We start from the raw sequence: 6959 nt of genomic DNA on the forward strand, positions 1-6959 counted from the left end.
TCCTGAGTGGGTGTTCTTCATGGGCACAGTGGTGTGTTCGACGGTGGCCGGATTCCAGGTTGTGATGATCGGCTCTGAGTCCCTGGTGGTGGCTAGAGGGGGTGGGGAATGTCTGTGGTCTGTACGCTGAAGTTGTCATAGAGGGCCTTGTTCTTCAGATGGAAGTAGGAGCTGAGCTGGTTGCAGAGTTCCTGGGATGGTGTGATGTCTGTGGCTTCACTGGGGGGGGGGGTTTGGTGAGTTGCAGTAGGATGTTGAGTTCTTTAGTGTTGGTCGCGTTGGTGTGGATCTTATTCTTGATGAAAGTACGCTTGGTGTCTCTTAGGCGCTAGTGGTATTCCTTCAGGGCAACCCGGTAGCTGTTCAGGTCTTCCAGATTTGCCAGGTTTTCTCGAGTCGTCTGCAGGAGCGCCTGGCTACTTGGACTACAGTGATGAACCAGGCGGCTTTCAGGGGTCGGTTTTTGCTGGAGTGGCAGAGGGGTGCGAACTTGTTGGCGCAGCTGGAGATCCAGCGGTGAAATTCCTTGGCTGCAGAGTTTGCGTCGGTCATGGCGCAGGGTGGGTCTAAGAGGAGGGTGGTGTTGAGGTGCTCCTCTGTGATCTTGCTCCAGTTCCAACGAGGCAGGCATGGGGTGGGTTTGGGTCTGAGGGAAGTTTTGAAGGTGAAGTGTACGCAGTGGTGGGCTGTGAGGTGTGGCTGAACTGGATGTTCGGTCCTCCTGCGAAGATGGGGTCGAGGGTGTCTCCTGCTCTGTGCGTAGGGGTGGTGTCGAGCTGCTTCAGTCCGAGGTTGGAAAGGTTGTCGAGGAGGGTGATGGAGTTGGGGTCGCTGCGGTTGTCAAGGTGGAAATTGAGGTCTCCGAGTAGGTAGTACATGGATGTGATGGCGTGGGGTGCGACGAGGTTGGCGATGGTGGTTGCGGACTGTGAGCGGTCCTGGGGGGCGGGGTCTGTAGGCGAGTGCCTTGTAGCGTGGTCCTGGGGATGGAAGTGGAGGTGTTCTGTGTTGGAGTGGGAGTCGCTCATGTTGGAGGTGGAGAGTCAAAGGGAGGTCTTGTGAGAGATGGAGTGTCCTCCTTCATGGCGGTGGGCGCGGTCCCTTCTCTGGATCTTCTATCTGTCAGGGATGGCGGTGGCAATGTCAGGGCCAGAGGTGGCGTTTGTCCAGCTTTCAGTGAGGAAGACGACATCAGGCGAGAGAGGGTGTCCAGCAGGTCCCAGATCTCTAAGGCGTGTGTGTAGGGAGCATAGGTTGAGGGGGATGCATGACAGGGCTCCAGTGGTGCGGGTGTCGACGAATTTTCGGCAGTCTTGTGGGCGCAGTCAATGGTGAATGATCGTCAGCAGTGTCTGCAGGAGAACTGTCCCTGGGTGGTGTTCGGTGTTGCTCTTTGGCAGTCATTGTGTCTTCCGGGGTTGAGTGCGTGGAGGGCGGCAGAGATGCATCGGCGGGGTTCGGGAGATCCAGGGTTCCTGGCACTGACCGTGGTCAGGTCAGGTCGCGGGCAGACAGGCTTGCCTTAGGCGCGCCAGCGGCGCGACCGCGCAGCGGGGCAGGAGGTAGGGGAGGCTGGAGCGGGGGCTGTGTCAGGGGAAGAGGCCGCAGGGGAGCAGCGGCGGCAAAGCCGGCGGGATGCGAGGAAACAAGATGGAGTTAAATACAATTAAATAACCACCAGGGAATTGCTAACTGTGGGCAAAGGGAGGAATTTTTTAAAAAAAAGTAAATGATGGCCATCAGTGGTTGTAGGGCACAGTGCTTCTGGCTATGGTACAAAGGTCAGAGGCTTCTAAATAAATTAAAGTAATGCATGTTAAAGGATCGCTTTTAAGTTTAAAACTGCCTAATAAACTGCAGCCTCAATTCTACCATAACATGAAATTGGTGTGGTCTAAGTTTCTGGGGTCTACGTGGGGCGACCAGGTAGGGGGTGCCTTCGCTAAGAAGCCTTATACTGTAACCTGTACTAGTGGGTGTAAGACAGGGAAAGAGGCCTTTTACTGTAACCTGCACTAGTGGGTGTAACACGGGGGAAGAGGCCTTTTACTGTCAAACCGGCACACGGCTAAGTTACAAGAGTTGCAGTAAAAGGTCTCACTTCACTTAGACATAACATGTGTTTCTTGTATAGGGCGTGTTCCATCTCGAAGGGTGTCTTCTATAACAGATGTTTATTGCTGAGCTAATCACCAGAGTACTAATAACATTGTAAAATATGGTACAAGAATACTTGAATATGATATTAAAAAATATCTATAGAAGGGAAAGTCTTGGCTCTTTTATTTCACTCCCACCTTAAAGCCCAAGGGTCCGACTAAGACTCCCCCACCCCCTCTCCTTCGCTCCCTCCTCTGTCTCAGATCCTCCTAAGACCCTCCGTCTCCCTCCCTCCTCTATCCCTCTCCTGCCCCTCTCCCTCGCCCCCTCATCTGCCCCTGGCCCCCTCCTCTTCCCCTCACCCCCTCCTCTGCATCTACTGCATCCTCTGCACCTCGCCCCCCTCTTCTTCCCCTCGCCCCCCTCTTCTTCCCCTCCCCAGCTCCCACCCCCCTCCTCCGCTTCTCGCCCCTCTCCTCGGCCCCTCCACTGCCCCTTCCCCCCCCTCCACTGCCCCTCGCCCCCCTTCACTGTCCCACGCCCTCCCTCTGCCCCTCTCCCCCTCCTCTAGCCCTTGCTCGCCGCCTCCTCTGTCTCTTGCCCCCCTCCTCTGCCCCTCCCACCTCCTTCTCCCTCCTCTGCCCCTCTACCCTCCTCTGCCCCTCTTCCCTCCTCTGCCCCTGTTGGACTTGGCCCTTCTGGCAGGTTCACCCCCAAGACTTTTTGCTTTGTATTGGTAACTTGGTGTAGTGATTTTGGGTTTCCGCGCACTTTACCGCTGTGTCCCAGGGTAAAGTGCGTGCGTGTGTTGAGGTTGGCCTGCCCTCCCATAGGAATGCATGGGGGAATGTATGTGTCCTGGTAGTTCCTGATGCGTGGGGTGTGCAGGCCAGAGTTTGGTATGTGCGGACTCGTGTGAGTGAATGCTGCGCGATGATGTGTGCGGCGTGCATGTACCTAGTGTGGAAGTGCCACTTCTAGAAGTGGGCACTTCAGTGTGCAGGATGAAATGTGTGGCTTGTCTGGCGATTGGCTGGTGGAGGTCATGTGATGGGCTAGGGATTCCCCAGAGTCAGGAGGAGTCACCCAGTGGTGAATGGGGAGTTAGCATGCTGATGGCTGGGGAGGAGTATACCTGGGTCCTGAATAGGACAGGGCTTTCCCCACTGTTAGACGGACCGGGAGGGTCGGCCGAGGTCAGGGGGAGAGGTCTCCGGGGAGAGCCGTCTCCAGCGATCGTACAGACAAGTAACTTCCCCCCCCCCACAGACAGACACCACACAAGGATAAGATTTAGCGTTCTTTATATGCACTTCTTAAGGTACGATGAAATAGTACAAGGAGGTCTGGACTCAGGGGTCCCCTCGATTTAGGTCTCTTAGGATAGGGAAGGGGTAGCGGGACAGTCTGTTTACCAGTCAGGTAGTTCGGATGAGATGATGGTTAGCTCACAATCCTCGAGCGTGGTGGTGTAGCTGGTACGGGCCGCGGCAGCGCCAGCAGGTCCCGGTAGAGATGGTCGATACACGGTCCGCGGCAGCGCCAGCAGGTCCCAGTGAAGATGGTCGATGTACGGTCCGCGGCAGCGCCAGCAGGTCCCGGTGAGGATGGTCGTTACAACGGGCCGCGGCAGCGCCAGCAGGTCCCGACGAGGAGGGATGTTGCAGAAGGCCGCGGCAGCGCCAGCAGGCAGGACGATAGTTCGCAAGATAGGGCTACGGCAGCGCCAGTAGTCCGTCAAGGCTGAGTTCTCTCGGTGTCTCTCGACTCCAGGATACAACTGCCATCCTGCTCCGGAGCTGCTCCAGTTATAGGGCAGGCGCCCTTTGATGTCCGGGCCCTCGCACTTGGAGGTCGGAGGGTCCAGGATGAAGGTGTCCAGACACCCAGCAGGGGGTGGAGCCAGCGCCTGGGGGAGCTGGAGGCGATCGGCACCTGGCGGGGGAAGAGCTCTTGACGCTTCGTTCTCCCATCGACCTGCCAAGTGGTCCGCTCACCTCCTGGGTGGATGGTGGTGCCGGGATGTCGGGGCCGGCCAGGCCCAGGGTTAGGGTCGGGGGGAGGCCACGCGGCCTCGTGGTGCAGGGCCCAAGATGGCGGCTTGACCCGGCCGGGGAAGCCGGTGGGGCTGGGGCCCGTGATGCATGGAGGTCCGAGGGCAGAAGTTCCATCGGGAGACGGGGTGCAGGTGCTTTTCGTGGGTCACGCCTGGCGGGCCGGAGCTTGGGCCCTGTCGTGCGGGGAGGAAGCAAGCCCTTCGTGTGGCCTGTCCAACATGCGTCCCCCCCAGCTGAAGGCGGGGAGAGTCACCCATCTTCCTGGGGACTCTCCTCGTCGAGGCGGAAAAATCGTGACAGGCCATCCGCGTTGGCGTGGTCTTGGCCCGGTCGGTGCTCCACGGTGAAGTCCATTCCCTGCAAGGAAATGGACCAGCGCAATAGTTTTGGGTTCTCCCCCCGCATCTGCATCAGCCACTGCAGGGGTCGATGGTCGGTTTGTACCCGGAAGTGGGTACCGAAGAGATAGGGCCGGAGCTTTTTGAGGGCCCACACCACTGCGAAGGCCTCCCTCTCGATGGTGCTCCAGCGCTGTTCTCGGGCCAGGAGACGTCGACTGATGAAGGCCACCGGCTGGTCATGACCCTCGGGGTTTAATTGAGAAAGAACGGCCCCGATGCCGTGGTCGGAGGCGTCTGTCTGTACCACGAATTCCCGACTGTAATCGGGGGCCTGGAGCACAGGGGCGGTGCACAGGGCGGCCTTCAGCTTCTCGAAGGCCGCTTGACAATCGGGGGTCCAGTTAATCCGCTTTGGTTGGTTCTTGGACGTGAGACCCGTGAGGGGCCCCACGATGCTGCCGTAGTCCTTCACGAACCGCCGGTAGTAGCCGGTGAGCCCCAAGAAGGCTCGGACCTCGGTCTGGGTGACGGGGGGCTGCCAGGACTGGACGGCAGCAATCTTAAGTTGCAGTGGGGCCACCAGCCCGCTTCCCACTTGGTGCCCAAGGTAGGTCACGGACCCTTGGCCAATTTGGCATTTGCCGGCCTTAATTGTGAGGCTGGCCCGCTGGAGGGCCTGTAGGACCTCTTGGAGGTGGAGGAGGTGGTCGGACCAGTGGCGGCTGTATACAGCGATATCGTCCAGGTAGGCAGCGCTGAACTCTTCGAGCCCCGCCAAGACCTGGTTCACAAGGCGTTGAAACGTGGCGGGGGCATTCTTCATGCCGAAGGGCATGACCTTGAATTGGTAGTGGCCATCGGGGGTAGAGAAGGCTGACCGTTCCTGAGCCCGGGGTGTGAGACCGATCTGCCAGTAGCCCGCTGTTAGGTCGAAGATACTGAGGTAGCGGGCGGCCCCCAGCCGGTCGATCAGTTCGTCCGCTCGGGGGATCGGATGGGCGTCGGTCCGGGCGACAGCGTTCAAGCCCCGGTAGTCGACGCAGAATCTCAGTTCAGGTGTGGTGCCGGGGGCAGCGGCTTTGGGAACCAATACAACCGGGCTGGCCCAGGGACTGTCCGAGGGCTCGATGACCCCGATCGTGAGCATTTTGGCCACTTCCTCCTGTATGCAGGCCCGTACCCGATCTGGTACGCGGTAGGCCCGGTGTCGAATAGGGGGACTGTCCCCGGTGTCCACGTCGTGCAAACACCAAGGGGTGACCCCGGGGGTGAGGGAGAACAGTGTAGCGAACCACAGCAGGAGGTTTCGGCAGCCCTGGCGTTGCTCCGAGGTGAGGGCGTCAGAGAGCCGGACCCCGTCCACGGAGCCGTCATTCTCCCGAGTCTTCAGGAGATCCGGGAGGGGTTCGGAGTCTTCCTCTGCCCCACTGTCCGTAGCCATCAGGAGGCTGAGTTCTGAGCGCACAAAGTGTGGTTTGAGTCGGTTGGTGTGGAGGACCCGAAGGGGGTTTCGGGAGGTCCCCATGTCGATGAGGTAAGTGACGGGGCTTTTGCGCTCGACCACTTTGAAGGGCCCCGTCCACTTATCTTGCAAGGCACATGGTTCGGTGGGGGACATCACCCACACTTGTTGACCAGGCTCGAACTCAACGGAGGAGGCATTGTGATCATACCATCTCTTCATGTCCTCCTGGCTGGCCTCGAGGTTCGCCTTGGCCATCTCTCTGAAGCGCCGGGTCTGATTGCGTAGGGCCAGGAGGCATTTGAAGACGTCTGGAGGGGTCTTTAGGGGGGCCATCTCCCAACCTTCCTTGACTAGGCTGAGGGGCCCTCGCACAGGGTGCCCGTACAGGAGTTCGAAAGGGCTAAAGCCGAGGGACTTCTGGGGGACTTCTCGGTAGGCGAAGAGGAGGCACGGGAGTAGTATATCCCACTGGCGACGGAGGGGCTCTTCCAATCCCCCAATCATCCCCTTGAGAGTGCGGTTAAAACGCTCCACTAGTCCGTTCCCTTGGGGGTGATAGGGGGTCGTGAATCTGTAGGTGACCCCGCATTGTTGCCAGAGGGACTTCATGTATTTGGAGATAAAGTTCGTGCCTCGGTCGCTGACGACTTCTCGGGGGAAGCCCACCCGGGAGAAGATCCCCATTAGGGCCCGGCCAACCACCGGAGCTGTCACGGTCCGTAGGGGCACCGCCTCGGGGTAGCGGGTGGCATGGTCCACCAGTACCAGGATGAACCTGTGTCCTTGTGCCGTGCGGGGGTCCAGAGGCCCCACAATGTCTATTCCTACCCTTTCGAACGGGGTGGTGACCACAGGGAAGGGTTGCAGAGGGGCTTTCAGCTTCCGACCACTCTTCCCGCTGGCTTGGCATGTGGGGCAGGACCGGCAGTGGTTCAGGACGTCGTTCCTCATTTTCGGCCAGAAAAAGTGGGTCACTAGGCGACTGTAAGTTTTGTC

This window comes from Triturus cristatus, chromosome 4_1, assembly GCF_964204655.1.
Source record: "Triturus cristatus chromosome 4_1, aTriCri1.1, whole genome shotgun sequence".
NCBI classification, from domain to species: domain Eukaryota; kingdom Metazoa; phylum Chordata; class Amphibia; order Caudata; family Salamandridae; genus Triturus; species Triturus cristatus.